This window comes from Oxyura jamaicensis, chromosome 2, assembly GCF_011077185.1.
Source record: "Oxyura jamaicensis isolate SHBP4307 breed ruddy duck chromosome 2, BPBGC_Ojam_1.0, whole genome shotgun sequence".
NCBI classification, from domain to species: Eukaryota; Metazoa; Chordata; class Aves; order Anseriformes; family Anatidae; genus Oxyura; species Oxyura jamaicensis.
Window position 1 is genome coordinate 148,526,201 of NC_048894.1, and position 16,829 is coordinate 148,543,029.

General features: G+C 47.7%; 1 long non-coding RNA gene across 1 annotated transcript in view; it reads left to right on the top strand.

Annotated features, from left to right (window-relative positions):
- Nucleotides 1-16,610, top strand: part of LOC118162134 — a 100,713-nt gene extending 84,103 nt beyond the window's left edge. Inside the window, exon 5 of the long non-coding RNA XR_004748311.1 lies at nucleotides 15,272-16,610. This is a non-coding gene — a long non-coding RNA (uncharacterized LOC118162134). The remainder of the gene's footprint in view (nucleotides 1-15,271) is intronic.
- The last annotated feature ends 219 nt before the right edge of the window (nucleotides 16,611-16,829 follow it).

Genomic DNA, 16,829 nt, shown 5'->3' on the forward strand with positions numbered 1-16,829 from the left:
TTAAAGAGACACAGGAAAGGGCTGGAGGAAGGGAGAGGATGCAAGTGTCAGGAGTGTAACCGGGAAATCTTTTTTCATCATATCACCTTGATATGTATTCTGATCCCATTGCTACTGCTGGCTTCCTAGAGCTAGATCAAGACTGCGGTTAATGCAAGGCCCTGAACCTTGCTGTTGCTGCTGGCTGATGCCTGACATCATTACTGTGCTAACAGCAGTGACAATACCGATAAAAAATATTAGTGTCTCCTGGAACATAACTTCTTCAGGACGAGGAGGGCACCCTCTGTGTCCTGGCACTGCACTCTGCCCGGATTTAGCTGTCGATAATGGTTTTTAGTTTCCTGCGCATGTGTCTTTTGTTTTCTTTTGTAATAAGCCCTGCACCCAAGTAACCCTTCAGAACAACTTGCCTCTGTGCAGCACCGCGGTGCAGGGAGGAGTTTGCCAGGAAATAGAACACAGCTCGAGACCGTGTGCCGGGAAAAACCTCTTTCTCTGGATCCTGAATTCGCCAATGTGACAGTTGAGGTACAGATTCTGCCGAGTTAAAAACCAAAGAGAGCCAGACTGTGTCTCTCATATGGGCATTTTAGGGTGATACACGGCGATGCAGTCTGTTAGTAGCTGATGGTGCCAGCCCTACTTGCTGGCTGCCGTTTCGGAGCCCTGGCCCTGCACAGCATCCGTGCCAGGCACGATGGGGCTGCGGGGAGCGGAGGAGCCGGGTTACACAAGGCATAGCTTCAACTGGGGCTGCCGAAATGGCTGGGCACTTGCTCAGCAGTGACGCTGCAGGTGCTGCCGCTCCCTCCCGTCATCTTCACCTGCCGCTGAGCTCAGCCCCGCGTGTCTGCACAGGCAGGTGCCTGCACGGAGGCATGGGGGCGAGCACTGGCAGCCTTTCCTTCCTATTCTTCCTTCTCCTCTCCTATTCCTCTTCTTCCTCCTCCTCCTCCACACTGCTGGGCTTTGCTGCGTGCCCAGAGCAGCCGGAGCAGCAGAGCATCAAAGCAAAAATTTCCAGTTTGCTCCTCTTTCCTCACAGGGTCTGGTGCAGGTTCTCCGTGGCACTGAGCCTGCCTGGGAACGAGTACAATTGCTGCGTGCCCGCCCACCCCGTGCATCACCTCTCATCTGGCAGGGCATGCATGGAGCAGGAGCTTAGCTCCCACTCTCCCCATGATTTGCCACGCAGCAGACAGGCTGCAAACCCAGGGCAGAGCTGGATTTCTTCCCCAGGGCTTGTTCTCACCGGGTCTCACCCTGGCTGGCAGCCCCGGGTCGTGCCCAGCGGCGAGGAACCCGTTACGGCTGCCGCGTGTCGGGGCACGATGGATGGTGAAACCTTTCCTCCCCGTGCAGGGTGACTCAGCCCAACTGCTGGGGCGAGTTCCTTGCTGGAACCTTCCTATGGGTTGGGGCTGAGATTTCAGCCTCCTCGCTAACAGCTTCGTGCTTCTCGCTAACAGTCCCCATTTTAAGAGGTGCCTGGCTGGAAGCAGAGGCTGGGGTTATTTATTTATACATGTCCCCATCAGCACCATCTCCCAGCTTGGTGTAGGCAACTCGGGATGCTTGGGCCGTAGAGGTCACCTAACAGCACCCTGAGCGTTCCCTGATTCCCTCTTTTGACTTCTTGTCAATAAATATTTAATCCCACTCTGCTTTGGTAAATGACAACAGCAGGGCAGGAGTTGAGATTCCCCTTTCTGGTGCTGCTTCCCTCTTGGACCCTTCAAAATCTGGTGGCCTCAGCATGGAGCATCAGGAGCTGCTGGAGAGAAATAACGTGGGTCAGGGCTGGGGGCTGAACCAGGATGGTTTCTGGGGGGATCCCACCTCCAGGCTGCTCTCACTACTTGGAGGGCTGAGGCTGTGGGGCAGGGAGCCTGCATCCTTCCCTTTTTTATCCTCATGAATCTCTAAAGAACATATATATATATTTCATATATATATTTATATATTTATATGTGTATATATCTGGAGAGCAACTTGCTGGGCAGCAAGGGATGTTCGTGTGTGTGGTGGGGACGCAGAGCACTTACTCAATTACTCCTACTCTCAGTTATGAACAGATTACTCCCAGACGGATGTCTCCAGGACCCTTTCTAAAGGCCATCACTATCTGATTCAGATCCATCCTGTGCCTGCTTAGATGGTTTTTGCTAGTGACATGCATCAGTCTCAGAAAACCACTTTTTTTTTGGCATCTTTCCATGGGAAGCTCCTTTCTGGGCAGCAGAGGACATCTTCGCATTTTCTGGGATGCAGCATAAATGCTTTCAGCAAATAATAACATAAATAGGGATATCTGTTCCACATTAGTATAGGCAAGGCTATACAAGATAGCTTCACCTGAAGAGGTCAGTGTCCTGTTGTTCAGGCCACACTTGGAGTAAAGTGCCCAGTTCTGGTCCCCCCAGTACCAGAGAGACACAGGCATACTGGGAAGAGTCTGATGGAGGACTTCCAAGATGATGAAGGAATGGCAGAACCTCTCCTATTGGAGAATGGAGTCCAACTCCCATTGGGGTTGGACCACACGGACCCCAGAGGGCCCTGCCAACCTCAGCCCTTCTGGGATTCATCCATTGCTTGTTGGTCTGGGAAAGTGGTAGGGCTGTCCTGCCTGTGGATGAAGCTGGACCTTGTGCATGTGTTGTCCCCAGTGCACGCTGACCTTCACAGCCAGGTGTTTCACTCCTTGGCATCTGGTGAGAGGTGACTGCTCGTGTGTTTCCAGCCTGTGGATGTGGTTGGTATCTTGGGTGCTGTGGGATCGCACAGAAAGGCAGTCAGCTGAAAAACGCCGTCACTTGGTCGTGGAGCTGAATTCTGCACAGCTTTTGAATAGCCCCAATAAATGCAGTTGCTCACTAAAAATAAAAGCTCATGGCCACATTCGCTTGCTTTTACCTTGGGTGGCCGAGCAGCATTAGCACACAACCTGCAAATGACCTCAGGCTCCTGAGAGCCAAGGATGTCCCTGAGGCATCCCAGGGGACACGGGCTCCCTCAGCTTTCTCCTGCAGCCAGCTGCAAGCGCATGGTGGGGAGCTCACCAGGCACCTCTACAGCTCATACAACTCTATTTTTTTTCTTCCCTGAGTTATTGCTCTGTAGAATTGGTTCCCCAGTGCAGTGCATGGTTTTACATCACAAACTGGCTTGCATGACTGAATGGGAAAGATGGATGGGAACGGTATCACGGGTTGGACCTGCTGCCAGAAAACTTTTGTGGGGAAGAGTCATGGGTACAACCTCATGGAAAGCTCGGGAGCTGCAGCTGAACCATGAACCTCCCTCAGGCTTTCTGCCTCTCTGCTCTGGTTTGTTGGTGAGGGTGAAGGGGAAGTCTCTGCACCCGAGTACCTGCCTGTGCAGCCTGTTCCTTGGGAGAATTTTTGATGATAGGTTCACATCCTCATGTTTTGCCTTATTTGCTTCCCATATGGTGCTCTCTATCAGCATCAGCCCAGGGCAAGACCAGACCAGAGAGGTGTGGGGTCAGGAAGAGCTGGACCAGCATCACAGTGGGATTCCCACAGCATTCTTTCTTGTCCTTCTTAGAATCACAGAACCACCCAGGCTGGAAGAGACCTTCAAGATCACTAACTCCAGCCACCAACCTGACGTACCGAGTCCCATCACTAACCCACAGCCCTTAGTGCCATATTAAGAGGTGTCTCTCTTAAATACCTCCACGGCTGGGGACACCACCAAGTCCCTGGGCAGTCCATTCCAACACTTGACCAAACCTTGACCCTTGGCTCATCTTGTCCCAGATTAACTGAGGTCTTGCTCCCAAGCAGCCACTTTTCTGTATGGTTTGTGTGGCAGGTCTGTGCTCACTGAGTGGTCCCACAGATGATGCTGTGAAGGAGCTGGGTTCCGAGCCTTCTGCTGATGCTCAGCCGTGGGTCATCATCGCTGCGGCGTGGAGATGGAGCCACTCATCCTCGGCAGCCTCCCGCAGCGTGTGGCATTTCTGCGATGTGCCGGCCCCCAGGCTCAGTGTGCGGTAACACCAAACCTCCTCTCTTTCTTTGATCCATGGCTTTTAGCAGCACAGCAAGGAGCTCCTGTGCTGGCCAAATGGCTTTGATTCTGCCACGCAATGTGGTGTGCATGTGTCCAAGCTGACAGGGGTTATGAGCTCCCATTTCCTCACAAACTTTCCCCAGTCTAGTATTGCAAAATTTGAGAGTAAATTCACAGTTTGCTATTGCAGATTTTTTTATTTTTTTCCCTAATAGCACATATATTTTTAACACTTCCTAACCGATGCAGCAGGATCCTGTGTCAGCGTGTACCTGCTGTGTCCCTCGCTAGTTCACAGCTCTCATCTCAGGTTCAAAACAGGACGGTAACAACAGTTAGGTCCCCAAAAGGTGTTTTCCTGAATCACCGTAATGGGAGGCAACTCGCTGCAAACTTGTGGCCAGAGAAAGATGGATGGTTCTGAGCAGGGATTTTGTGACCCGAAACTTAAGCCTGTGGCTGGGTCACTGCCCTTCTTTCAAGTTGTTTTCTCTAGGCTGGAAGCTTTCTTGTTAGGCACTGAGTTGCATCCAGGGAGGATCTGAAAGGTCGCTTAACCCTTTGCTGTGCACTGAAAGCAGAAAGGAATGATAATACAATAAATCCAGGGCAAGCCAACCACCTAGAAAAAAGACCCTGAAAGGCTGAAAGAGGGAGGATGCTGACTTTGTACTGCAAAAGCAATGTGTTAGTGGCCAGCCTGCAGCTGAGTTTGGGTTGCACCAAAGATTGTGCCTAAATTCAGTGCTGTTTTGGATGTAACACAGGTAACAGCACTTTTTTTTTTTTCCTTTCCTCTCCTCCTTCATCTTTGTTCTAGTGTTTGACTCAATTACAGTGCGAATCCGTGGCTGTATAAATACCAAGTGGGAAAAAAAACGACCGAAACCACAGGCATTGTTTAGGTGGTTCTTTGATGTAATTCACCCATAAATAAAAACTCTCTGAGCCTTGCGGGATGGTTTTGGGCTAGAATTCTGAAAAGGGACTGGAGACTGCTTTGTTGGGTGCCCTATAAAAACACTTCACAGAACTTTCCCTCCCCATCTTTTGTCTCTTCGTGTGGGCACGGATGGGGCCGTGTAGAAAAAGCACTTTCACTCGTGGCTCCCAAAATTAAATCCCCTCTTGCTGCACCAATCCTGCTGGAGATCTGGCATTTGCATGCACAGCAAGTCCCTCTTACGTTGGGGGTTTCCATACAGAAGGAGATAAACACAGGTGTAGGCTCTTCCAGAGCACCTTGGTGCATCCCAGGACTGACGGTCTTGGAGCAGGGCTCATGGCAACGCAGGGTGGGTTGGCAACCACGCTCTTCAGTCTTTTGGGAGTGCCTGGGGACTCCAGCTTGCTGATAGTGGGGAATAAATCTGGCCTGCTGCTTAAGTACCAGCTCCCAGGAAATTGCCATTGGACTAATTAGCCTGCGCTGACTTATTTGTACAGTGATAATAGCAGGAAAGTATTGAAGCAGGAAAAGCAAACACATTATTCATCTGAACCTTCAATCCAGAGCCCTTACCTGACAGTTCACTATTTACAATATGCAGGTCTATTTTTAGGCTTCCCCATCAAGCGGGCTCTTTTTTCTTTGTTTGTTTTGTGTTTTTGTTTTTATTTTGCTGACAGAAATTGGAAATTAATCTGTGCTTAGAGATAAACAAACACATTTCTTAGATAAATTCGTTTGAATACTGAGGGTTGTTTTCTGTGGAAATGCTGAAGTGTCAGCATGATGCCTTAAAAATGTGTGCCTTTGCAAGTGGGATGAGGATGCTGCAGGCAGGAGGAGCTCGCTGTACTTGGGGTGCTTGAGTGAGACCCCTGTTTCTGATGGAAGTACATTGTGTGACCACGAACATCTTCTTTAGCCCAGGTTTCCCCACTTTGTGGTGAGCGCGGCTTAGCTAGCCTGGTTAAAATTGCCCTTTGAGATGTGAGCACCAAGGGGAAGGTTTCGTAACTTGGGTAATTATTGTTAACGAGAGGCCAAGGGAGGACGAACGGCACAGGGTCATGAGAGCTTGGAGTCATGAGGCCTCTGTGGAGGATGTTTGGGGAAGGGCATCTTTATGCATCTGGAGGAGCTGGTGCAGAGCATGTGTTTGGAAATTGGAAAGAAAGGTGGAGCGGAGAAATGGGTGGATTCACCTTGGGATGGAAAAAATGGGGATGAAAGTGTTTGCGCTGCCCTTCCTTTCGGTCCCTCCCTGCTCCTTTTTATGGCAGTGTCATCTTGGAGCAGCCCTTCCCTCTCAGACACTTGTGTTAAACCCTTTGAAAGCTCCTGTTCTCCTTCTGCAATTAGAAATAAATAAAAAGGGTGGGGGCAGAAGACAGGCTGTCTGCATGGGAGGAGAGCTGGGGGCCCCCACGGTTTCTCCTGGAGATGTGTTTTGTGACCAGCAAGGAAATCACCAGGCAAAGCACCTCCCACAGCCAGCAGCTGTATCACAGGAACCCGTATCTGCAAATGAAATAGAGATAAATCAGCATTAAAGTGCCTTTTTTAAATACCAAAGGCTTTTAAGTATTTAAGCCAGCCATCAAAAAGGTGTGTTACCTTCTCCCTATCAGGAAATCTCTGCATGGAGCCTGCATGCCTCTCTGGAAGGTGGGGCTTGGGCAAACACTAACCATGGAGCTCAAATCAAAGGTGAAGGAGTGAAGCTTGAGACCTCTGTTATGCAAGAGTCAGACCTGCTGACCCGATGGTCCCTTCAGGGGCTTTAGAAAGCCACAAGGCTTGCCTGGGTCTTTGCTCTTCCCCAGCTCTTGCCTCTTGCTGTCCTGCCTCCTTGAGAGCAGCTGGGTGCCAACAGCCCTACCACCTTGTCCTCCTCTGCTGAGCGGAGCATCCACCACTGTGCCCTGCCAAGGTCTGCAGTAGCTGCAAAGCAACGCCTGATACAAATGGTGATGAAAAAGTCATTTGCTTTTTGTTGGCAGGAAGGACTCGGTGGGGCATTTGCATCCTTAGGGCTCTTCAGCCCTGTCTAAGCAAGGATCCAGGGAGGGACCATGTCCTGGGACACAGTCTTTGGAAGCTTAGAGAAACCTGGGAGACGTGGAAATCCTGGAGTCCAGAGGCACAAAGGGAACCTGGAGGTCCAGTTACAATTCATGTCAAGGGGTGTTTTGGTGCATCAGGGTTGAGAACTTCATACCCTGACCTCTTAGTGCCTGTAGTCCATGGATGTGGACATCCTTTTTCACACTCAGCCTGTGCTGGCAGAAGAATTAAGGTGTGACAATAACACAAGCAAAACAAAATCATCAGTAAGGTATAAAAAGACAACATTAAAAAAAAGTGTGCATGCATAATATGCTTACGCACACATACATATTCAAGACTCCTTTCATATATCTGTGACTTTCAAATGCTTTTTGTGATCTACAAGCACTTCCCAATCTATAAAATTTAGATAAGCTCTCCCCATTTAGAAAGAAAGGCAAGATTTTGATGTTTTTGTTTTCACACAGCTCTAGAAGCTGCTGCTTTTCAGAAGCACATCTGATCTTGAGCGGCTAAATGTACTGGATGAAGCTGCATGGTCTAGACCTGTGTAATTTGGAAAGACAGAAACACAGAGGGTTTGTTTGTTTGTTTGTTTGTTTGTTTGCCAAGACAGCACAGACACAGAGCTGGGCAGCAGTTGGCTCCTCCTAATGCCACAGGGATGCTGCGTGATGTTACTGCCTCCAGATGCCTGCTGTCCTCTTGGGTTTTGCCCTTCTCCTCCATGCAGCCAGTGAAACTCTGTGCGCTGTGCCTTGTGCTCACAACCACTTTTTTGCAGCCATATCCTTGCTTCAAGGGGAGGGTGGGTACTTCTCTTCAAAAACGGTGGCGGGGGATCAGGTCAGCATGATTGTCTGCATTGTTCGGATCCCGAGTTGGCCTCGGCCTCCCACCAGCCTTATCATAACACTGACGGGGGTTGTGATGATTTGCCTTTTGCTCGTGTTTCGTTATTGCTGCTGCTGGAGAAAGTTTTGGCAGGCCTCCATTCCTCATATTGGCTAATTAGCCCTCCCACTCCCACCTTTTCTTCCATACCCTCTTTGTAAGCCATTAAGACCAAGTGTGGTCAGAAGTAATCCTTCTTATTAAAATATTTAGAGCCTTTCTAATGCCAGATGCCAGAGAGACAGTGCCTGTAATCCTGTAGGCCTCACATCGTCTGAGCTCAATGACTTGAAAACTCCTGTATTAACTCAAGGTAGAACTAGCTTTGAGGATCATGGATCAGCAGGAATTAATAGGTTTCCTTTGCCAGCTACTGCGAGAAATGCACCCAGCTCTGATTTGTGTCTTGGTCATGGCTGTCACCACTCCCGACTCACCACACGGACCCCACGGCCACATCCCTGCAGCTGAAAGCAGAAGTGGGCTGGAGAGTCTGCAGGCATTGGAGGTGGTTGCCTGGGAGGGCACCTGGGGAACAGGGCGTACCTGCAAACTTCCTGTTGACATCTCTGAGTTTTAAAGGCCACAGATTTGCTGAGCAGATGTTCTGCTAAGCAGCTTTTGAGCAATGGGCAGTCTGTTCTTTTGTGCACTGTGTGGGGTGTGCTCTTCTGCATGACCCTGCCAAACATCATCTCTGTCTTGGAGGCATGACTTGATATTTATCCTCGTGTCTGCTGTGTTGGAGAGCAAGCCATTCACAGATGGGGCACTGGGGCAGGGGCTACCTGAATTGCTATTGTCATGAGCTGGACCACAGGGAAGGTGAGAAGAGGGCTTCTGGTCCAGTTTGCTGTACATGAGGCACGTGGCCAGGCTGCAGGCACCTCAACTCGGGGCTGAACCCCAGCTGTGCCTGGAAAAACACTCAGCTGTGTCCTGAGCAGAGAAGCCCAGCAGCACTCAGGCAGCTTGTCCTGAAAACCTAAAAATCATAGACTCATAGAATGGTTCAAGTTGGAAAGGACCTTAAAGATCAGCAAGTTCCAACCTCCCTGTCCCATCCACCAGACCAGGTTGTCCAAAGCCCCATCCAGCCTGGCCTTGAACACCTCCAGGGATGGGGCATCCACAGCTTCTCTGGTCAACCTGTGCCAGTGCCTCACCACCCTCAGAGCAAATAATTTATTCCTAATATCTAATCTAAATCTACCCTCTTTTTTTAAAACCATCATCCCTTGCTCTATAAATACAGGCCATAATAAAAAGTCTCTCCCCATCTTTCCTATAAGCCCCCTTAAAGTGTCAAGAGGCTGCTATAAGGTCTCCCCAGAGCCTTCTCTTCTGCAGGCTAACAATACAACAATTACTGATGATATCTCAAAATGAGGAGTTACGGAATGGTGTCAAAACACAGCTGGTCTCCACTGGTTTTAAATGCTGCTCTGAGAATCGCAGAAAGCCCAACAAGCTCTGTTACATGTCTGTCCTCTTCCCCACTATGGTGTAACACCTGCAGAGTTGGCTTACTCTGCCACACAAGACAGCCAGGCTGGGCTCTGGGATGGGGTTTGTGATGTGAGCAGCTGGGCAGGGTGATTCCTGGCTCAATTTTCTTTGCTTTTCCGCATCCACTGGTAAATCTGGAGTCAACTCTGCCAAAAAGGGAGGGACAGCTCTCCAAAGGACAGCCAGCACTAGAAAGCCACATTTGTCCTATCACCTCACCTCCCAGGATGTGGAGGGAATTTGCCTTCTGGGAAACCACTCAAGAAGAAATCCGACTGTGAGAGACAATTTTCTTCCTGGATTCACCTCCAAATGCCCTTCTCTCAGAGCTTAGAAAATAAAAATAGGGTGTTGGTTTTGTTTGCCTTTCGCCATGCTTTGTTTCTGCTTGGTCAGGGCAATTTTTTTGACTACATTTTGTCTGGCTGTGGTTTTTCCCAATTCTTTGGGAAATTTAGAGCTGGAAAAAATCGCTGTGGTTTTCTTGGTTTAACCGCAGCTCACTTTGTCACTTGTGTTGAGGATCTGGCACTTCTGCTGCTCTTTGGTGAAATCCACGCCTTGGTGCCGGAGGGGATGCAGAAGACCTGCAAGTGGGGTGGGGATTCCTGGGGGCTGGTGGGGTCCAACCTCTTGATAACTGGGCTTCTTGTTCTTTGTATCCCTTCTAGGTTTTAGGATCATTGTGCATGTCTGGTCTGACCTCCTGTACAGCGGAGATGTTAGTGTTTGCCTAGATTAATTTCCACTCTGGGTTCAGAGGGTGTGGATGGACCCAGAAATGCACTTTTGGGGGAGGAAGAGAGGTGAAGGTGGAATCCTATCTTCATTTAGTAATTGCCAGTGCTGGAGCCTTGATTGGAGGACTTTTCCGTCTGTTAATTCACAGCAGTATTGAAAGTTTGTATCGTTGTTTCTGGTTTGTTTTCTGTTGGGCTTCAACTTTCAACCTTTGTTCTCCTTCTGCCTTTGTCTGGTAGGCTGGAGAGCACTCTTACTGACAGATACTTACAGGCTGCCAGGCACCTTTTAACTTTCCCTTTGACTGACTTCCTTGAGCTCCTTGGTACAAGCCTGGTTTTGTTCTTGCAGCTTTTCTCTGAACTCTCTCCAGTTTTTCCAGCATTATTCTCAAAGTGTGGGTACAAGTATGAAACCCTGCACTCCATCGACTTTGCCAACCCATGGCCCAAAGATAACAGGGCCTCTCTGCTGGTACGTGACATCCCTCATTTGTGCATCTAAGCATTATGGACCGGCCTTGTGAGCTCACACTGGGCTAATTATGCCTCTTGCCTCAGCCAGTCCTGTAGGTCTCATACGTTTGAAAAGTTTCCATATGGCCATTTCTTTAATACATTAAGCATCTCATTAGTCTTTTTGATGTTTTTTTTTTTTTTTTTTTTTTTCCCTCGATTAGTATTCTGAAAAGAGTTTTAGTCCAGCCATTCTCGCTGTACCAGCCACACATAAAAAAAAAAATAAAAAATTATATGGCTGAGAACAGCTAGGTATGTATTTTACAGAACTGAGGGAAGGAAGGTGATTCACAGGAGGATTTAACACTGAGTTACATCAGCAGGAGATGCATGGTGGGACAGTGCAGACCACGTATCACTGGGCCCCATAGTCCAGGATTTTTTTGACTTCATCAGATCTTGATGAGCCTCTTTCTCCAATGAAGATTCACTGTAGAGAGGGTTAACCTGTAAGCCCTGTGCCAGCACAACTTGTCATTGTAGCACCAAGGTCCTCACCTGGGAGTCATGGGTTGACTGCCCCCATTGAGGGTGTAGGGTCAGTGCTAGCAGAGTTCCAGACAGACATAGAGGACTGACTATATTTCCAATTAGGGTGCTTTTATTTTCACTTTTATGTTCTTTCTTACATATATTGACTCAGAGGAAACAAGAGTGTTGAGCTGATGGGTATCCTAGAAAGCCTTCTGGTAATAATATCCAGATGTTTCCTTAGCACATCTGCTAAGTTGGTTGAAGTCAATGCATTCAGCAGCCCTGCCAGTGCCTTTTACTCACTGCTGCTGTGTGTAACACTAATTTATTAGTGATGCAGAAGTGGAGGAGGTAATTGAGTGGGGACAGCCAGCTGCTGAGGAAACACAGAAGAGGAAGGCAATAGAGGTTGTAACCCAAATTATTCTTGCTCTCACCATTCGGGTTGCGTGTTTGAAGGCAGTCTTGCATGTGATTGTCCCGTCATAAGTGCTGTGCCCAGTGGGTTTGGCTGGTGGCGGTGGCTGTGTACCTGCGCTCCTGCAGCTCAGCAGTGTGGGCAAGGCATTTGTCTGTCTCAACTGTTGGTAGTTATTTAACTTCAGCTGAGAACAGGCCAAACTCTACCTACACAGATATTCCTGTCTGTCCCTTTATCTATGGGAAACTGTTTTGCTCCCCGGTTGTATCAGTGTTTAGCACTTCAACACTGCATTGCTCATCCCCTTGCCAGGATCATCAGCATGCAATGTTCCTCCCAGGGAGGGCCGGCTTTGGGACAGCTCGGCTGCCCCCTGGCAGAGGCTCGTGCAGGGGTACTGCTGGAAGCTGTGCTTTTCATGTCACTGTGTCAGCGCCGTGCCCTGCCAGCAGGAATAGTTCTGGCAGACAGAGAATAATGCTCCGTAATCCCAGATGCCCTGAGCCATGTGGTCTCTTTATAGGCTGCACATTGCAAACCCTCGGTTTACGGTCACATTTCTTCTGACATACACCCAGTTGCCCTTTCTCTGTCTTCCTCAATGACTTCACTGGTAGCAAATTTTCAATGTCACAGCACATCTCCAGAGAAGACCAGTTTGTGGAGCTCATCGGAAAGTACTGATGTGGACGCCCAATCTTGAAAGGTGCTTGGCAGCCACAAGTGTTTGAATAAACAATGAATCTCCATCACCCCAAATTAAGCTAGTGTGTCATGTCCTTCCAGGGATGGCAAGGTGACATTGGGGGTTGTCCGGGTTAAATTGGGGGAAGAATGTGGAAGCTTGTGGTTGGGGCGTAACGAAACACTTCAGTGGGGAGGAGTCGTTTATGTGGCAGATGCATGTGAGATGGATGGCCTGAAGGTGTAGATCTCATCCTATTCATGTTCCTTACCCTATAATGCATGACACAGCATCGTGACCTGGCCAAGGATGGGCCATCTGGTGGGTTTTGTTGCATGGCAGGAGCAGGCCTGGCCCAGTGATTCACAGGATGGAGACAGACGCAATGAGTAGCCTTGTAAAACCCAAGAGGAGCCTGCCGTGGCGTGGTGTGGCATGGCCAGTGGCGGCAGAGACCATTAGAGAGCCAGGCCCCCAAACAACCCAGCAGTTCTTGGAGCAGATGAGACAGGGTGGCATGAAAATGCTTTACATGTAAACACAGGCATCAGGAAGAGATGGTGAGAGAGACACATCCCTTTGGAGCTGTTGTTTGTATTGCCACCCTTGAGGCTTGGGCCCTTTTTCCAGTCTTCCTAGCTGTGTTCTCTGTGCTCCCAGTGAGTGCTAGAGCCATCTACTTCCACCACGCCAGTCATGACCTTGTTTCATTTGCCAGTGAGGCCATCCGCCTCTCTGAGCTTCCCTGGTCCTCCTCACACTTCCCTAGCAAAAATGAGTGTGAGCCTTGGTGTCTTTGTACCTCCTTCGCCACATTCTGCACCCAAGGGAGAGATCTTTGCCAGCATAGACCAGCTTCTCCTGCCAGCCTGTCATCTCACTTTGGGTCTCCCTGTAAGCAGAAATCAAAATTACAGTTAGAGAAATACCCTTCCTGTGACTAGCTTTTGACATTTTTGTTGCAAGGTGTTTCCTTCAGTAGCTTTGTGGAAGCACTGGGTGAGGATGTGCCTGTGTTGCTGTACAAGAGGAGTTAGTGGCAGCATGCGTGTTCCCCCAGTGATGTGGCAGCAGAGGCTCGTCTTCCCTCAATGTCACATCTCAAGTCTGGAAAATTAGGTGAGGGTCAGAGCATTTCGAACTCATCAAGGTGTTAGTGTTTCACAGCTGGTTCCACCTTGGGGAAGGCTCTTAAGCACACAAGAGAAGGAAAGAAACCAGCTGCCAAGAGAAGGATGATGTTAAGGGGCTCTGTGCCACAAATATGAGGATATGAAGATGAATCAAAGCTTGGGTCTCTGTGGACAAAAGGCAAGTCCACCCCAGAAGCCTCCCTTTCAAGTTATAGAAAGTGAGAGTGTGGAAATGTTGCTCTTCTCAGGAGCTCCCAGCCATGACTACTGGCACCAGGAAAGAAGGGTTTGGTGATGACTTGGAGCCTATCTATGTGGTTTGATTTCTACTCTGCTGCTTCCAACTCTGCTGCAGTAGTGTGGCGGCTGGGTTGTTTCAAGCCACCCTGGTGCTCCTCCAAAGTCTACTAAGCACAGAACCAAGCTGTTTGGTGCTGCTCTTTACTTGCTGCTACTGATGTAAAGGATGTGGTTTAGTGATGGGACTCAGTAGGTCAGGATAATGGTAGGACTTGATCTTTAAGGTCTTTTACAACCTAAATGATTCTATGAAAGAGATCTTTTATGAGAATAAATTATGGGTTATTCTCAACTGCCTCCTAGACCTGAATTCTGTGTCTCTCACCCTGGTGGTCCTCCTTGTTGGGTAGAAGTTTGCTTACTGTCCATTCCCAGTGAGATGGGGCTTCCTGTTCCTTGTTCTGTACCTCTTGCAATCCAAAGCAGCTTTTCCATCGTGTTAATTCTCCATCCATTTCAAATGTCCTGTTAAAGCAGATGAAGGTTTGTTGTTTCTTTCTCAGGACTGTGTTTCTTACATCTGTCTGGCTACTGTCAGCAGGAGAAGTTCCTGGAGTTTCCTAAAATCCCCACTGAAGTATCTAGATGTTGTAGTTCTGTTTCTGTCTGGCCTGTGCTCTGTACACAGACAAGCAACTGCTGTGTTTGATAAAACTTAGAACTTAATCTAGATCTGATTTGGGGGAGATTTTTCTGCCTTCTCATGGGACAATTATATTATACCCAGTAGAACAATTTTGCCTTAGTATTAACGAACATACAGTGTTGTCTTTTTGCTAGTCTATATGAATGTGTAGTTTAGCACAGAAATTCTTTTAGGGTAAAATTTTCACAGAAAACTAATTCTATTGCATTGTATATGAAAACATTTTTAATTTGATTAAAGCAGCTAGATATTTCCTTTGCCAGCACTTGAGCTGACTGGGAATTTTTCACTAATGTGCTACCATATTCAAATTGAATGCACCCTCAGGAGAGAGTTGGTTTCAATAAATACTCCTTTTGGGGAAAAGGACAGTAATCTTTTGGAGAGGGTTGTTAGTGATTTGTCCATCTAAAGTTTTGGATTCTGTATTTTGTTTTGAATTTGAACTAACTCTTTGCAAGTTGAAATGAAAAAATGTAGAAGTTCATGACACCAAAGGGAAAATTTTAGCTGTTGAAATGCTTCCAATCAAAATGAGTTTGAATTTTAGCAACTTTCAAAATGTCTAAATTTTTATCTTTTTTTTCACTTATTTAGAGTGTGAAAAAAACAAGATCTTGAAACCCTCCAAAGATGATAGAATTGTTTTGTTTTGTTTTGTTTTGTTTTGTTTTCCAGCTTCATTTGACATCCTGTTTTCATCTCAGTTTGACTAGTACCCTCTGTTGGCTACTGTAAGGTCATGGTATCCCTTGAAAGGTGAACCAGACATTACTCTTCCATGGTAGTAAACATTACAGCTCTTTTAATACTAGCAAAAATCATGTATGAAATCTGAAAGTTTGTCAGTCTGTCCCAATCCAGATATCATAATTGTGTTTTCTTTATAGGTTCATCCACCGTTTGCATGATGAAGTTTGACAAGCTGAAATTTGGCCTGGATTACAGTATTTGGAAAGACATTCTGAACTCTCCACATAAACCCCACCACAGACCTTGGGAAAGGGGTGGTGTTAAGTTTGTACCACCAGTACCACATGAGGAGAAAGGATGGAGCTGACTGCTTCACACAAGTAACTAAAATCAGTGCTGTGTTGCTGTCATAATCGCTCGAAGGGAGAAAAGCCTAGAGTGTAGCTCTTATTTTGAAGAAATGGATTTCACTCAGGAGAAGAGTGCACAAGAGAAGACATGGGAGGAAAGAGGAGAGGTGATCCTACAGACCAGCTTCCTGACTTCTAGAGTGGGACTAATGCTTTACAACAAGGTAAAAAGAATTCCAAACCAGCCAAATGTTTTCCCTCCTTCCAGCCTAACTCCAATATCCATCGGGCAAGAAGGGGATGAATGCAGGCATTGGTTTCTGGCTGAGTGTTTGTCCTACTGCCTCCAGCCTCCCCCCAGCTCCTTTGCCCACGTCCCAGGCTTTGTGTCATCTGTGCCTGCCTCTTCAGAACCCATCGCAAAAGCCAGCAGACCCTTCAGTAGGCTGTATGTAAAAATGATCACCAAAGTGTCTTACTTGTCCACATATACAAGACTTAATTCTTCAAGCATCTCTGCTTACACACACACAATAAAATATATCACTACCGGAGGAAGCTTTGTACCTTTATTTTATGCCAGAGGAACTAGCTGCTTTATTTTTGGAAGTGAGGAAGAGAGTCCCTCACACTCAGCTGCACTGTTTGCAGATCCAACTCCAGAGCACAGCAGTGACGTATTTTCCAAACTGATGAGATACAGTGAGAGCTGAAATAACTGGGCTTAACGCATTGCCTCTTCCGAAGCCACAAAAGGATAAATGTGGGAGCTAGGAAAAATAGAGCAAAATTGCCTGATTTTGATTTATCACCTTTGGAAAATTGAAAAAAACGTTGGTTGCAGAAAATAAAGTTAAATTCTTGATTTATTTTTTAATTCACTCCTGCTGCAAGCATTGTTCCTTGTAAACAGACATGGCTCGTTTTTGTTATAGGCTCTGGTGTGTTGGAAGGGTTCTTGTTCTTTGTAGGGTAAAGGTGGCTGGGACTGCAGGGGGGTGACTTGGGCTTGCTCTGTCCTGCTGATAGAGCTCAATGGCTCTGATGGGCACTTAACTATCCTCTGATGGGCATTGTGTGGTCCAGCTGGTTCACGTGAAGGCTGTGTGGCAGTAAGGGTGGAAAGACAGTAATGCTCAAAGTGACAATGTAATCCACAAATAATAAAAAGGTGAATCATGCTTTTCATCAGACTCATCCTTTGAGGTTGCAGTGTATGATGTTGCAGTGAAAGCCCTGCCAGCACACACATCTAGACCTGTATTGTCAGGTTAACGTTGTCTGATAAATTTGACAGTGATGAAGGATGTTGGATTGAACACCCCTGAGATGACAATCCCCTCATTCTTTGCAGATCAGAGTTACCGTGCTCTCCCTCACCACTGTGCCTCAGCACTGAGCTGGA